Below are 13,944 nucleotides of genomic sequence, written 5' to 3'. Positions count from 1 at the left end.
CTTTCCTTTTCACTAACAGCCAAAACGTTGCCACTCCCAATCTGAGAATGTCTGCAGATGAAACCATCCAGCAACATTTAAGCACTGTATAGCAAGTGGAGACTTGACAGGGATTCCCATCAAGTCCTCCTGGCTAGGTAAAAAGGAGACCTTTGAAAGAAATTGGGTGATCAATTTCTCTGGTCTAGAGGGGCTTCCTATTGTACCCTAATGTATTCCTTTAATACATCATTGAGATGCTTCTCCTATAGCATCAGTCATCACTAATGGCCTGAGACCTCTCCTATCTTCCACACAGCATTCATCAGAACTGGCTCTTCTCAACATTTCTGTCCCTTTTCTGACCAAGTTACTGATTGCCCTCTGATGTCATTATCATCAAAACATGACAGCAACAGACTTAGCTGTTGACAAAGAAGATTAGAATCTTGAAAGCAGAATTCTGTTCCTTGTCTTTGGTTTCAGCCAGTAGCTGTGCAAAGCTGCTTCCAGATTGCAGAGTTCCTCACCTCTCAATCTGTGTTTCTGGGGTAGCAAGCAGCTGCTCAGAAACTCCACCAGTACAACTGGCTTGCAGCAACCTTTCCCTTTGCATCCAAATGCAAGAAACCTCACTTTTAATGCACTACATGTGCAAACTCATCATTGCTTCACTCTGGAGAAGTATAAATGGCTTGCACTGCTAGTAACACAGGTCTCTTAAGGAAGGGAACAGAGGCACTTAGGTAGGTCTCTACTTCCTCCTTCCAGAGCATGAGGACCAGCAGAAGAGGCTTTCCCAGGAGTGCCTTTGCATATCCACAGGATGGCTCCCAGAAAGCTGCCAGAATAAATTACCTTCTGCCGCTTCCAAACCTTTCCCTGGTACAGGCTGCAGTTTTAGCACAAGAAGTCTACAACCTGTTTCTGATGGGAATGATACAAAACTGAAAGAAGAGCTTCCTAAGGTCTCACTTCACCCTTGCTGCTATGTCCCAGAGGAGGACACAGCCATTCTTCAGCCACATTTGCCAAGCAAAATGTACTTTGTATTGCCAGTACCTGTCCTACGCTTCAAACCAAAGAGTAATGCCACCCTTCTGGTGTAACTGACACAATACAGAGGAGCTGGTCGTTATAAATCACAATGTCCTGATGAAGGATAAAAAGAAAAGGAACATTTCTGTGGCACACATAATTCACAGCACATTTATATTGGCATTTTTCAAGAGCTGAAAAGGTATATGGACAGAGGGTGAGGAAGGATAAGTGAAACAGAGAACTGTGTGATGCACTCCCAGGATGTCTGTTCTGAGTGCAGACAATTTCTGAAAGCATTTTAAAGCTCATGGTTACTTCAAGTTCACACTGAAACCTTCAGACCTTTCCCCTCTTCCTTGCTGGTCTTTGTGTCCTCCTTCCTGATTTCATGCCATTTCTAAGCTAGTTACAAACTTTCTTGGGCTTCTTGTTACTATTCAGGAATTACATGTACTAATTATGCAATACATTAGTGTAGTAAGCAATAATAATTGACATCAAGTTTCCAACTGGTGTGATTGTTGACATGAAATATGCTGCAGAACACAGCAATCATAGAATGGTTTTGGTTGGAAAAGATCATCAAGTCCAGCCATCGACATAACACCACCATGGCCACTAAATCACATCCTGAAGTGCCATGTCCACACATTTCTTGAGCACCTCCAGGGACAGGGACTCCACCACCTAACCTGTTCCAATGCCTGACCACTTTTTCCATACAGAAAGTTTTCCTAACATCCAATCTGAATGTCCCCTGGCACAGTTTCAGGGCATTTCGTCTCATCATATCACCTGATACTAGAGAGAAAGAGTGGCTGGAGAGAGCAACGAGGTCCCCCCTCAGCCTCCTCTTGTCCAGACTAAACAATTCCAGTTCCCTCAGCCATTCCTCACAAGACTTGTGATCTGGACCCCTCACCACCTTGGTTTCCCTTCTCTGGACACACTCCAGCAATTCAATGTCCTTGTAGTCGGGCACCCACAACAGAGCACAGTATTTGATGTGTGGCCTCACCTCTCTATGCAGTAAAAAGAGCTGATCCTGTTTTAGGTTTTTAGCAGGACTTCATCAGCATGACAGGAAAAGTTTCTATGAGCATACCAACTTTGATGTCTGAAGAACCTTTATTTCCAAACAATTGTTTTACTTCATTTCTCCTGTGCCATTTTTGATGGCTTTGTTGTCATTAGTACTTCAGATAAAATTTCATAATTGAGATTCTTAACTTTGCCAACCCTTGAAAGGCCACTTCAGTCATCAACCTCACCATGACTTTCCTGAGAGTACCATGGAAGGGGAGCAGTAAATAATGTGGGAAAATCTATTGGCCATTGGAATGGGCTGCCCAGGGAGGCAGTGGAGCCACCGTCACAGGAGGTGTTTAGGAAGAGCCTGGGTGGGGTGCTTGGTGCCAGGGTTTAGTTGATTAGATGGTGTTGGATGATAGGTTGGACTTGATGATCTCAAAGGTCTCTTCCAACCTGGTTAATGCTATTCTACTCTGAAATCAGTACACTGTGGTTCCCAAAATAGGAATGGTGTCACTGAGGCCTTGCACCACATGGCATGTTTCTCCAAAGCTCCATCACACCATCTCTCTTTTGGAAGGAAATTTAGCAGCTGGTGTACTGATCCTGCTGTTCAAGCCAGCCCTGACAGTCTCAGACAGTTTGTCACTTCTGTGGGAAAGGTGAAAGCAACAGACACATCCCCACAAACCCTTACACGCAATGAATCTGCCTGCTCCACCTTCAGACTTCTAAAAGAAAGCTCCACATGGGTAACCACAAGGCAGACAAATGCCACGCTGCAGTTAATGCTCTCTGCCAGGCTTCAAACATTTGACCTCTTTTTTTCTTTCCCTTGCTCTTTTTTTTTTGGCTGCTAAGATAAGGGGACTGCCCATATTTACTGCTGGTGAGAGATGAGCAGGGTAATGACAAAAGTGTAAAATAAAACTCCACTTCAAGTCAGAGTAAGGTAGCAGCAAGTACTGGTATGCTCTGAAAACTTCAGTGAGTCTGCCAACATGGTTACACGTGTAGCAAGAGCTGAAAGTAAATCCAAGTCGATGGTCCTAAGGAGTAAGTGCAATCACTATTTTATCTCCATTTAAGTGATACATTAGGACAGAAGGAACACCACTGTGTTCCTAGCTGCACAAACAGATATCTAACAGCGGTACCATTTTATGCACACTCCCTAGTAAGCTGCTATGAAAGTGCCAAAAAATGTAGCAAAGTAATTAAATAATGGACAAGGCCTGAATTTTATTCAAAGCTTTCCAAACCACAAAAACACAGCCAAAAGAAAGCATAAATTCAGTAGTGTTTGAAATTCCTTGGCACTGTGGATTCCTGAAGTCCTGTACTCTGATCTACTCTTTATTACTCATCCACAAAACTATGATGACAACTATGCCATAGTTTTCCTGACGCCTAGCAGCTTCCAGCTCTTCCTGTTTGCTGACTGTGCTGCAGGTATTGGTGTAGATGCACTTCAGCTGGGCTATTGACCCTGACACCTTTCAAGGGGGAGAAGCCCTCATTCTTATGTGACCACGCTCAAATGCTTCTGTGCTTTCTAATCCATCAACAACCCTTGTGTCTTTGCTGCTGCATGGATCTCCATCCTCCACTGAGGCAGCAGACCAAAGGACCTTTCCAGCACACCGTCCCTCAAATATTGGCGTGCCACCCCGAGGCTTATCTCCAGCAAAGCTGGTTTTATCCCTTTCCTCCTTCAAATCTAGTGTAAACCTCTTTCAGAGAGCCCTGCCAACTCCTGATCCTTTCCCCACTTTAAGACAGGTGTACCCCATCTGTGGCCAGCAGGTCTGGTGTCATTTAAACCGATCCACGATCAAAAACATCTCACATTCTGCTGGTGACAACAGGAGCAGAGCCAGGTATTGATCTGATGGGTCTTCCTGTTTTCTCCTTCATCATTTCCTGCAACTGGAAAGAGAAGAGCACTACTTGTGCTTCTGATCCCTTAATCACTCCATAAGCCAAGAAGATGAAGGAATTGCAGTATACCCTGGATGCAAAAGGACATCCTCCCAGCTCTCTGCCCTACAGTCAGAACAGACTGGTTGTGTTGCACAGAAATCAAGGTGGTTTTCTCTCTCTGCACTGACTCTTGCATGAGGATAAATATTACAGATTCTCAAGGATATTCCTTTCCTGTCAGCACAGGAAGATGATCTTTTGACCTTTTTACACCCAGAACTCTCCTGAGGGAGGTATTGGAGGGGGCCCATAAAAGGCAAACCCTTCCTTCTACCATCTCCACAGCTCACAAAATAGAAGTCAGTTGTACCCTCATACTGAGTGGCATCTTTCCTGTTAGCTACACAATTTCCACCTCCCCAATATGAAGAAATACTTCCAAGCCAGTCTTCTGCAGCAAAGTACCACTTATGAACAGTTAGCAGGAGTAAGGGTTCATAATCTGGCCTTATTAACTCATCTAGAACGGACAAAATTAGAATTAGGCTGTGAGCAAGGCTGCTGGGATTTGTAAGCCACACTGGGAATGCAAGGAGACTTCATAGCAAAAACACAGCCACCGTGGGTTATGCTGTTCTCACTGAGAAACAATGGTAGAGGCCATAACAGGAATTAAAAGAGTGAGTGCATAATAAAGGGTGGAAGACACATTTCATAAATGGAGACTAAAGAATAGCATTTTCAAACACTTAGGGACTATATCTGACACTCCCATTGCTAGGGATGGGAGCTGAGCCAAAATGGTTATACTCAAAAGGAAGAGACAGTTTGGAACTGTTAAATGGAAATACTTTGTACTAAACGTGTAATTAAATTGCGGAACACTCTCTCACTGTAAAATACCAAGTCTAATAGCTGAGGGGGATGGAAAGAATACCTAGATATTGTAGACATTATGCATGTAGACATGCAATGCATCATACCAAATTACTCTAAAAGAGTGTACTAGTCCTTGTCAGTAGCACAGCGAAATACATCTTCCTGTTCAGGACATGGTGTTAGCAACCAGTGGTGGATACAGTAAAACTGGTCCCTAGGTGTACATGTCCTTAACTGGCAAAGAAAGAAAGACATTATGATAGACCCCAGTTTTTCACATTCTAAGGCACCCCACAGGTGCTGCTGATTTTCCCCCTCTTAAATAGCTGGTGCTACCACCATCGCTGATTGGCAGATAATCTAATTAGGTGCTGGTTTATGTGATTCATATACCTAATATTCTGAGTACTACATTAAAAAATAAATACAACTTAATTTTTCAGAGGGCATTGGTTTGTTTTGCTACACAGCAAACAGCTGATTACATGGAAGGCACAGCTTTGGCTGTAACAATTAGGATGTCATTGTACTGTGCAATAGCTTGTCAAATACAGCTGAAGAAAACAGGCTGCATATACATAAACACATAAAATCCCCAGGGGAGAAATTATCACCGTATTTGGGCATTTTTTGTTGAATCTTTGTGCTGAATCTCACAAATCACATCCAGTCTTGAATACCAACAGCTTAAACAGGAAAACGTGTTCTTCATAAACTATTGATAATACACATTTCTTAAAATGTTAACTTTCAGGTTTGCACCAAGATTTAATGTAACTGGCACGAGACTTTTAAGTCAAGGCTCTCTTGTATCTCTAGGTTACATACAGTGATCCACAGAAGTGCTGCATTTATTGTTTACATAGACATGATGCAGCTGTAGTTCTGTGGAAGTCAAAATCACACCAGTGAAAACAAAGGAATCAGGCCCATATTGATTAAGCAGAATTGAATCATTCCTTTATAAGTTCAGGAAATGCTTAATAAACACCTGATAAGCAGGAAAAAAAAGTTTTCTCCTGGACTAGCTACATAATTTAAAACGTATATGCCCTGGGTATCTCTAATGTAGAACAAGTTTGTTGTATTTGTGAATAACATGAAGGGCAAAAGGATTTTATAGAGTTTTGTCATATCTGAACAGTGCATCAGTGATTGCAGTCATTGTTAAAACTCTGTAGCTACCTGCAACTAAACAATACTCTTACAATACATACAGTAGCAGGGCATCATAAATCTAGGCATACAGAAGTTTAAGACTTGAAGATCTAAGGAAAGAAAAAAATTCTTTGGCAGAAGAGAAAATATTTGTAGAGATTTTCTATACAAAGCCAAGATCTCTCCCCTTCCAATTGCCTCTAGAAAGCACAAAGAATGTTCTATGTGCTACCTTTCACAAACAGGTAGTAATATTTGTTACATTCTTTTAGAACCTATTCCATCCAAATTGGTGCCTCTGCAGACCCTCAGCAGCTGGGTTTTGTGCCAGGAAAGAAAGAAGTGCAGCAGGTAAGCTGTAAAACCACACACGTAGCAAATCAATTCTGCACTGACTTGGGCAGCAGAGCACTGGGAGGAAGCTGTCGTGGGAAGGCCAAAGCTGGGGCCCCATTGCTATGGAATAATTTCACTGTGTTGTAAACCTGCCACACACAAGGAAGCAGAGAGACCAGAGATACATCCCAAATGAACCCAATCCACAGAATCCCTCCTTCATAAAGTGCCCATCAATGCTGCAGCTGGAATCTGCCCAATTCAGGATGGTTTCATGCTTCAAGAGAAGCGGACACAAGGGTGCAGACGCAGAAAAGAAGAGCGGCATGATGGTGTCCTTTATTGTTCAAAAGGCTGCATCACCTGAAAATATTTCTCCAGCAAGTGTCAGGACTTCTGATTTCATTAGAAAATTCAATGGATTTAATGTGTTTATGTGCATGACTACTCTCTTTGTTTTCAGTTTTCAGTCTGTGAGCCGTACATTTACAAATATAAAACAGCAGAAGTATTTTGCCACGTGGAAGACATCAACATCTACAGCAGCTTGGTCTTCATTTGCCCTGCATCTTTTCCTATCCTTCAGTCTTCAGAGTGGACAGAGAATGCTACCAGGTTGCAGGGGTGACATTTTGCTTATTCACAGGACAGATGACAATAAAAAAGACAATATAGCTATATGCTTGGCAAACGTGGATTTCTTTTCCCTTTGCTGTATGATTGGTTCAGCTTCACAGAGTGATGATTTTCTATTTGCTTTCTAAAAGCTAGAATTGTCTTGAAGCTAGCTAGCCATTGAATTTCCTCAGTACATATATGAATTCACAGATAATATAACTAGAAGAGAATAGAAAAAAATAGCACAGTTTGATTTCTTTTTTGTTGCTGTTGACTTGTTTCCAGAACTCTTCTTGCATTTCCAACAGTTTCAGCTGGAATATACAAAGAGAATGATGTACACTGCTAAGGTACCTAAAGAGATTTCCTATTACAAGGAGCCTTAGACAATAAACGTAATGAGTCTGCAAGTGATTTCTCACTGGCAGTGAACGGTTCCAGAGTCCTTGACTTAAGTGTGGGATTGTTTTGTCATGATGGCCAAACCCATCACAAGTACATAAACTGATGAAGGGCATAATGACTACATAATTATGTCCAGAAAACTATTTACACTCACCAATGCAATCTACTGTAAGATCAGCCAAGGCTATCACCAGATGTTCCTTGTCCCACATGCCACGGCTTGACTGTACTGTAACTAATTCAGCTGAAAAGTCTCTGCAAGAGCTGTGTTTTCAGCATAATTTCAAGCTTGGTTTCAAATACCAGAAATCATTGCTGATTTCTTAAAACACCCCAGACAGATGTGAAACTCTTCAGTTAAAGCATGACACATAAAAATCACATTTGTAAGCATTAAAAGAGTATTCTCAAAGTTACAATTACAGCTAGACCTTTGGGGTTCAGGGACTTCACACACAGAGCATGAAGGCTTCAGGCCTTACTATTTAAAGCATTTCTCCTAGACCATGCTGCAAGTGCAGTGACACAAAAGAAATTCAAGTTTCTGCACCAAGCTGCAGTAGTATTTATCCAGTTAGCCATCCACAGTATGAACAAACAAACCAATCAACATTTCCCACAGTATTTTACAACTCATCCTTCATTTCTTTATAGCATACCAGACCAAAGACCCACTATACTCTTACTGTGAAGAAAGATGCCTTTAGTTACATAAAGTTTGAAGTCCATTTCAAAGGGAATTTTATAAGAGTCAGATACTCACAAGCATGAAGTTAAGATATAAATAAAACAGAACATATTTTACCATAATATACCACTTTGCTGCAGTATTTGCAGAAAGAACACACTGAAATGCACTTCCAAACTACTCTAAACCTAGTTCTGGACAATACAAGCCTGAGACAAAATGAGGTTTGTTACAAATTATGGTTCTGGTTTCCAGAGGTATTGACCACTAACACCTATATTTAACTTCAGGTAGATTTGTGTTCAGCATGTCTGACAGTTGGGCTCTAAATTAGAGAAGTCTTTTAGCCTGGGCATCATCCCCTTAAGTACCATCCACAAATTACATAGTGATAGTTCTTCCCATAGGAAAATCTGCCTTTGGAATATTTGAAGATAGAAGCACAGGCCAATGTCAGCCCTCTCACAAGCTGCATACTAATGCAAGGAGGGGAAGGAAGGATTTATTTGGAATCTTCTAATTGACCTCAGTGGAATTTGGCCTGGACCCCTTGAAACAGCTATGAAAAGTAGTTATGAAGCATGAATAGTACCCAATCTAAAACATTAATGTCTAGGTAATATTAAAAGTAACTTGTTTAAAAATAGCAGGAAGGGGAGGAGCAGGAGCCCAGCTGCAGTAAGGACTAAATTACTCCAAGTTTCTGTTGGTCTTTTTTGTCATTAGTCTTTAAACAGTTGCAGAAACAGAAACTGCTGTTTTTCATTGGACTTCTTCTTCCCCAGCACTGAGACAAGCATTAGTAATACACTTAATTTTCACCTCAGTACCACACTACCCTCATTTTTAGACTAATGTGCCAGCATATCACAGCTTCATCCTTTCTCAGGAGTGACACAGGTAAGCAAAGACATTACAAAAATGAGAAAGAAAGCCTCTCAAATGAATGCATTTTGCAGGAAGCAAGCAGGAAGGTATCCAAAGCCAGAGGATGCGTTCAGAAGAAGGATTCAATCCCAAGATGTCACAAAATGTTCTCCTTCAACACAGCATGGCAGAAACCTCTTCTTAATGCTACAACAGATGCTCTAAATACACCACTTAAGAGCTGGATCTGGGAACGTGCAAATCTACCCATAGTGCGAGAGCCCACACTGTGTGAAGGGCACAGCTGCCAGAGAAGTTAAGAGCTTCTAAACATCCTGTTTAATTTGTTACCAGTCAAATCCAAGGAAGATAATAAGAAGCTCAACCAAGTCTTAAAAACACCTTCCTTCCACTCCAAACTTTTGTCTGCCTGCACCATTCCAACAGCACAACAGGACAGGGAATGGGGGGCTGCAGTGAGTTATCATGACAAGTTGCCTCTGCTGCTCCTGCCTCCTCAGGAGAAGAGCTCCTCAGACTCTTCCCCTGCTCAAACATAGCATCTCTTCCACAGCAGCCAGTCCTCCACAAACTGCTCCAGCCCCACCAGTATACCTGTTCCAGCACAAATCCTCTCTCTATGAGTCCACAAGTCTCACCAGGACTCTGCTTCAGTGCAGACTTCCCTCAGAATCATGGCCTCCTGGTGTTCAGGCACCTGCTCCAACATTACATTCCCCACAGGTGCTGCTGATTTTCCCCCTCTTAAATAGCTGGTGCTACCACCATCACTGATTGGCTCAGCCATGGTCAGAGGAGTTCAGACACCTGCTCCAACATTAAATTACTCACAGGTGCTCCTGGTTTTCCCCCTCTTAAATAGATGGTGCTACCACACCCCCCACCCCCCCCAAGTTTCTAGCAACTTCTCACAGGGTCCACCTCTGCAGCCTTCTGCCTGCTACCAAAACCCCACCACACAAACTCAACACACACCTTTGAACAGGTGAATGTTGTATTATAGCCTTTCAAAGGTGGAGGAGTCATCTCAGAACTAGAAAAGCCACCTTTTCAATAGGTAATGTTGCAGCTCAGCTTTTGACCAGAAAAGATCCTGCAAGAGTACATGATGCCAATGCTGCCTTCCCTGACTTTGGCTACCTGCACTTTTTCATGGATGCATTTAAGACAAGCCCTTTGGGAAGATGAAAAGCAAAGCATTTTGATTGGAGAATTTTGTTTCAGTGTCTTATGAAAGCTATACTCTCAATACCTTGTGTCCTTGTATTGAATTTGCACTCCTTGCTTGGGTTATATCATACAGAGACCACTGCAACCTGTTGCTCAGTCACATCAAGTGTTAATCAAACAGAACTGCTTTACTTTCTTGTTTATTTTTCAGCAAACAAAAGATTGTTTGGTTCCTTTTTTTGCAGGGGGAGATATTTTTCAGGAAAACACTAAGCCTCCACTAAAACATACCTCACAAACATTTGTCAAGTAGACTTCTTTTGATTTTTTAAGGCTTGTACCTAGTCAAGAATCTTTGATGTAGTCACCAAGACTTATCTTCTGCTTAGAAGACCTACTGATAAACAGCCAAACACAGAGCATAGGGAAAAAATCCTCTCCTGTCTGTCACTGGACTCTCAATCTATTTTATGAGCCTTAAACACTACAACTCTTTGCACAGTAGACATTTCAGAAGATCTAGAAACTCCTTTTTTCCCTGCCTTATGTGGCATTTCTAAACCTCATGTTTTGCCCTTCATGAATATTTTTAACCAGCACAAACCTTTTGAGGCTTTTGCTTACATCTCTCCTTTGTCAAGGAAGAAGCAAACCTGTGAATCAGATCCCATGTGCATAATCACACACCTGTACGAACTAATCACATCCATACAAAGCATTCAGTTCAAACATTGCTGTACAGGGAATGCTCAGCCTTAAACACTCTGCCATTTGGACTAGCAACTTTGAATACATCTCATGAGCAATCCAGCTGCACCAGCACCATTTTGTTTATTTTTTTTTAAGTCAAATCAGGGGACATGAACAACCTAACAGTGTCTATAATAAGCCTGCTGTTTACTTCACCTTTTGTCATTACTTCTCATTTGGTTTCACATTTTTGTTCTAAGAAGATGTGTATTTTGTAAAGGTGTTTTTAAAAAATGGATCAAATCTTGGAAGTTTAGAGTAGTAGCCTCTACCAAATTCGTTAGCCTGGACAGAGCCATCACCCATCCTAAATAATGACACTTGGGTGGGCTGGACTTGCCACTGAGCCTGGAAGGCCCCATTGACAGCACAAATTTGCCACCTTTCATTTTAGCCAGAGTCATGGCCAAACCCGGGGGCTCACCATGCAAGTGGAAGGCTGGTGGCGAGGGGTGAGGGGTGACGGAGGTGCTAGGGACATGAGGGACACTGGGGTGTGGGGCTACACAGGGTGGGGAAGCTGCAGGGAGTGGCCGGCCAGCCGTTATGACCGATGCCCCGCGGGGCTGCGCAAGCGGCCGCGTTACCGTGGCCACATCCAAACACTTGTGCCGACCACGGCAAGGGCCGCCGTCAGAGGGCGTCCGGATCGGTAAGGATGGAGCCGCCGCTCCGCTTCTCTCGGCACAGCTCTCCCCCTTGCGGGCTAACCAGGGTAATCTGCGTCTCCCGAGCTAGCGCTAGCCTCTCTCCTTCCAGGGGAGGTGGCCCTGGCAAGGAACGGAGGGCTCCTGCCCAATCCGTCTACCTCCATGTTTAACGGCTTGGGGAGTAACGACCGAGCAGCTTTTGCTTATCTTCACCCAAATTCACATCCCAGACACAGCACGTTCTAGGGAAACCAACACATTTAGTCCAATCATCTCCTCTGCCACCTAGCCCAAATCCCCTCTTCCTTTTTGTCACCAAAATTCAACCTCTTTAGATGTCAGCCATACACTCAGCTGTCTCGTCTCCAACTGCACATTCCCAGGTTCACAGATTGGCTTGGAAGGGACCCTCAAAGATCACCTTGTCCAGCCCACTGCAGCAAGCAGGGACACCTCCAAATAGATCAGGCTGTCCCCTCCCTGCAGCTTCCCCACCCCATGGAACCGCACATCCCAGTACCCCCATGGCCCCAGCATCTTCCCCACCGTTTGGCCCTAGCAACCACTGCCTGCCACCGCCCCTCCACTTGCAATGTGCTCAGCGATTTAGTCTCGTGACAAATGAATAAGGACCTTACCTAAAACCCTTTTCTAAACCTATTTTACAAGTTTTATTATTATTTTAAATCATGTGCATCAGGTTGTGTTTGGGTCCTGCTGAACAGCAGGGGTCCAAGGTGGGCAGAAATTACTCCTTGCACTCAGTGGCCTTAGATGCAAGTGGTAGAAGAAGGGTTATTAGGAATATGGACTTCCCTTCTGGTATTATATACAAGTAAGACACCTTCCAGCAGGTTCAGTTTCTTCTGGTTTGGAAATATTGAACTAAAAGTATTCTCAGGGAGGTGAGTAAGGTCTGAGCTGGAATTACTAAGATGCTGTGAAACTCTGGAAGTGAGAAGCTGATCTGCCGTGGGCATCCTTTATGTCTCTGAGCAGGATGCATTTCTCTGTGCCTCATTTCCTTATCCACATTTTCATGCAAAGGATACTTCTGTCCTCTGCTTGGCCTATTTCAAAATGTCTTTGACAATGAATATGTAGAAGTATAATAGCAACCTGGTCTCAGATTGCCTCATTTCATTCTATTGTAATAACAGTAATAAATGTGCTAAGCACAAACAATGTGCTCGCTGTAGAAATAGATTGAATACATTTAACTGGGTTTTGAAATTGGTTCTCCACGGATGGACACCCATTCTTGTTTAGACCAGAAGTGGCAGCTCAGATGGTGCTTTGGAAGATGATAGAATACCTGTCATCCTCCTACTAGGATAAAGTGGAGAAGGAACATTAGATTCCCACTCCAGGCCTGTGAAAAGAATATTCTTTGTTTTTTTCAGGTACTTGAATTTTATTTCATAATGTTTCCTTCTCTTCATTTAATTTAATAATACCTTCCAAATCTATTTATCCAACTGTGTCTGTTTTGTGCTCGGGGAAATACAATCTGAAAAGAAAATGTAACTTTGGTTTTTTCTCTCCAGTAAAGTTAGAAGAATGAAAGGCAACTGATTTTAAACAATTGCCACTCAATGTCATCTTGTTTCCTGATAAAATACCTGCTAAAGCATTCCCAGTAATCATTCCTTGAAACAAAGCAGAGCTTTCCTGGCTAATGAATAGAGATACATTTATTCATATATAGGATGTTCATCATTCTGATTCCTTTGTGGTTCACAAATATTAGTAAGCTGATCCATGTGGCACTGAAAAGAAGTGAAGTCATATTAGCCCCAAGAGGCACAGAAATCGCATGGTCTGCCCATTTTTACCAGACAGATCCATGTCAAGTGTCATTAGAATGAAAACAGTTCAGAAGTTGTTCTTATCACAGTACCTCACCGATAAAAACCTGCCTGTGTCACCCAATATTACTAACCTTAGACATGAAACATCCTCAGGCAGGCAACAGGAATATCTAACTAGATGAAAATGGTATCCTATTCATTTACAAACACATTCTTTGACTTCTTTCCCTTTTATTTCCTGAGCCTTTATATGATACTTGAGTTATATTTCCAAGCATTTGCCTGCAGCCATGTTATTTTAAAACAACACTGAGGTTGTCATCTAATTGCATACCTTCAAGAACCTGAATTGTAAGCAGCCTGCTCAATAAGATGAGGGCTGCTGCATTTCAGGGTGGCCACACTGCTCATTTTGTCCTTGCACTGGTTTCAGCAACTAGAATACTGTAATACATTATATTAGAATCAATAAATGAAGTCTTTTATCAGGTATGTTCTCTTTATGGTGCCTAGGCCTTAAAAGCTCATTAGTGACATCTGTGCAAATTGGTGGCATTGCCAGGATATCCAAGCTTAAGCTTGCAAAACTATTTAGGAATCACAGATTAAATCCTGG

At 42.5% G+C, this 13,944-nt stretch overlaps 1 long non-coding RNA gene across 1 annotated transcript in view; it reads right to left on the bottom strand.

Annotated features, from left to right (window-relative positions):
• Positions 1-3,573: 3,573 nt before the first annotated feature.
• Positions 3,574-13,944, bottom strand: part of LOC137455208 (uncharacterized) — a 33,163-nt gene continuing 22,792 nt past the window's right edge. The window contains exon 3 of the long non-coding RNA XR_010990801.1: positions 3,574-3,981. This is a non-coding gene — a long non-coding RNA (uncharacterized lncRNA). The remainder of the gene's footprint in view (positions 3,982-13,944) is intronic.

Source organism: Melanerpes formicivorus, unplaced genomic scaffold (genome assembly GCF_026170545.1).
Source record: "Melanerpes formicivorus ecotype bairdi unplaced genomic scaffold, bMelFor1.0.p_v2 SCAF_93, whole genome shotgun sequence".
Taxonomy (NCBI): domain Eukaryota; kingdom Metazoa; phylum Chordata; class Aves; order Piciformes; family Picidae; genus Melanerpes; species Melanerpes formicivorus.
This window is presented reverse-complemented; position numbering and strand designations above follow the sequence as displayed.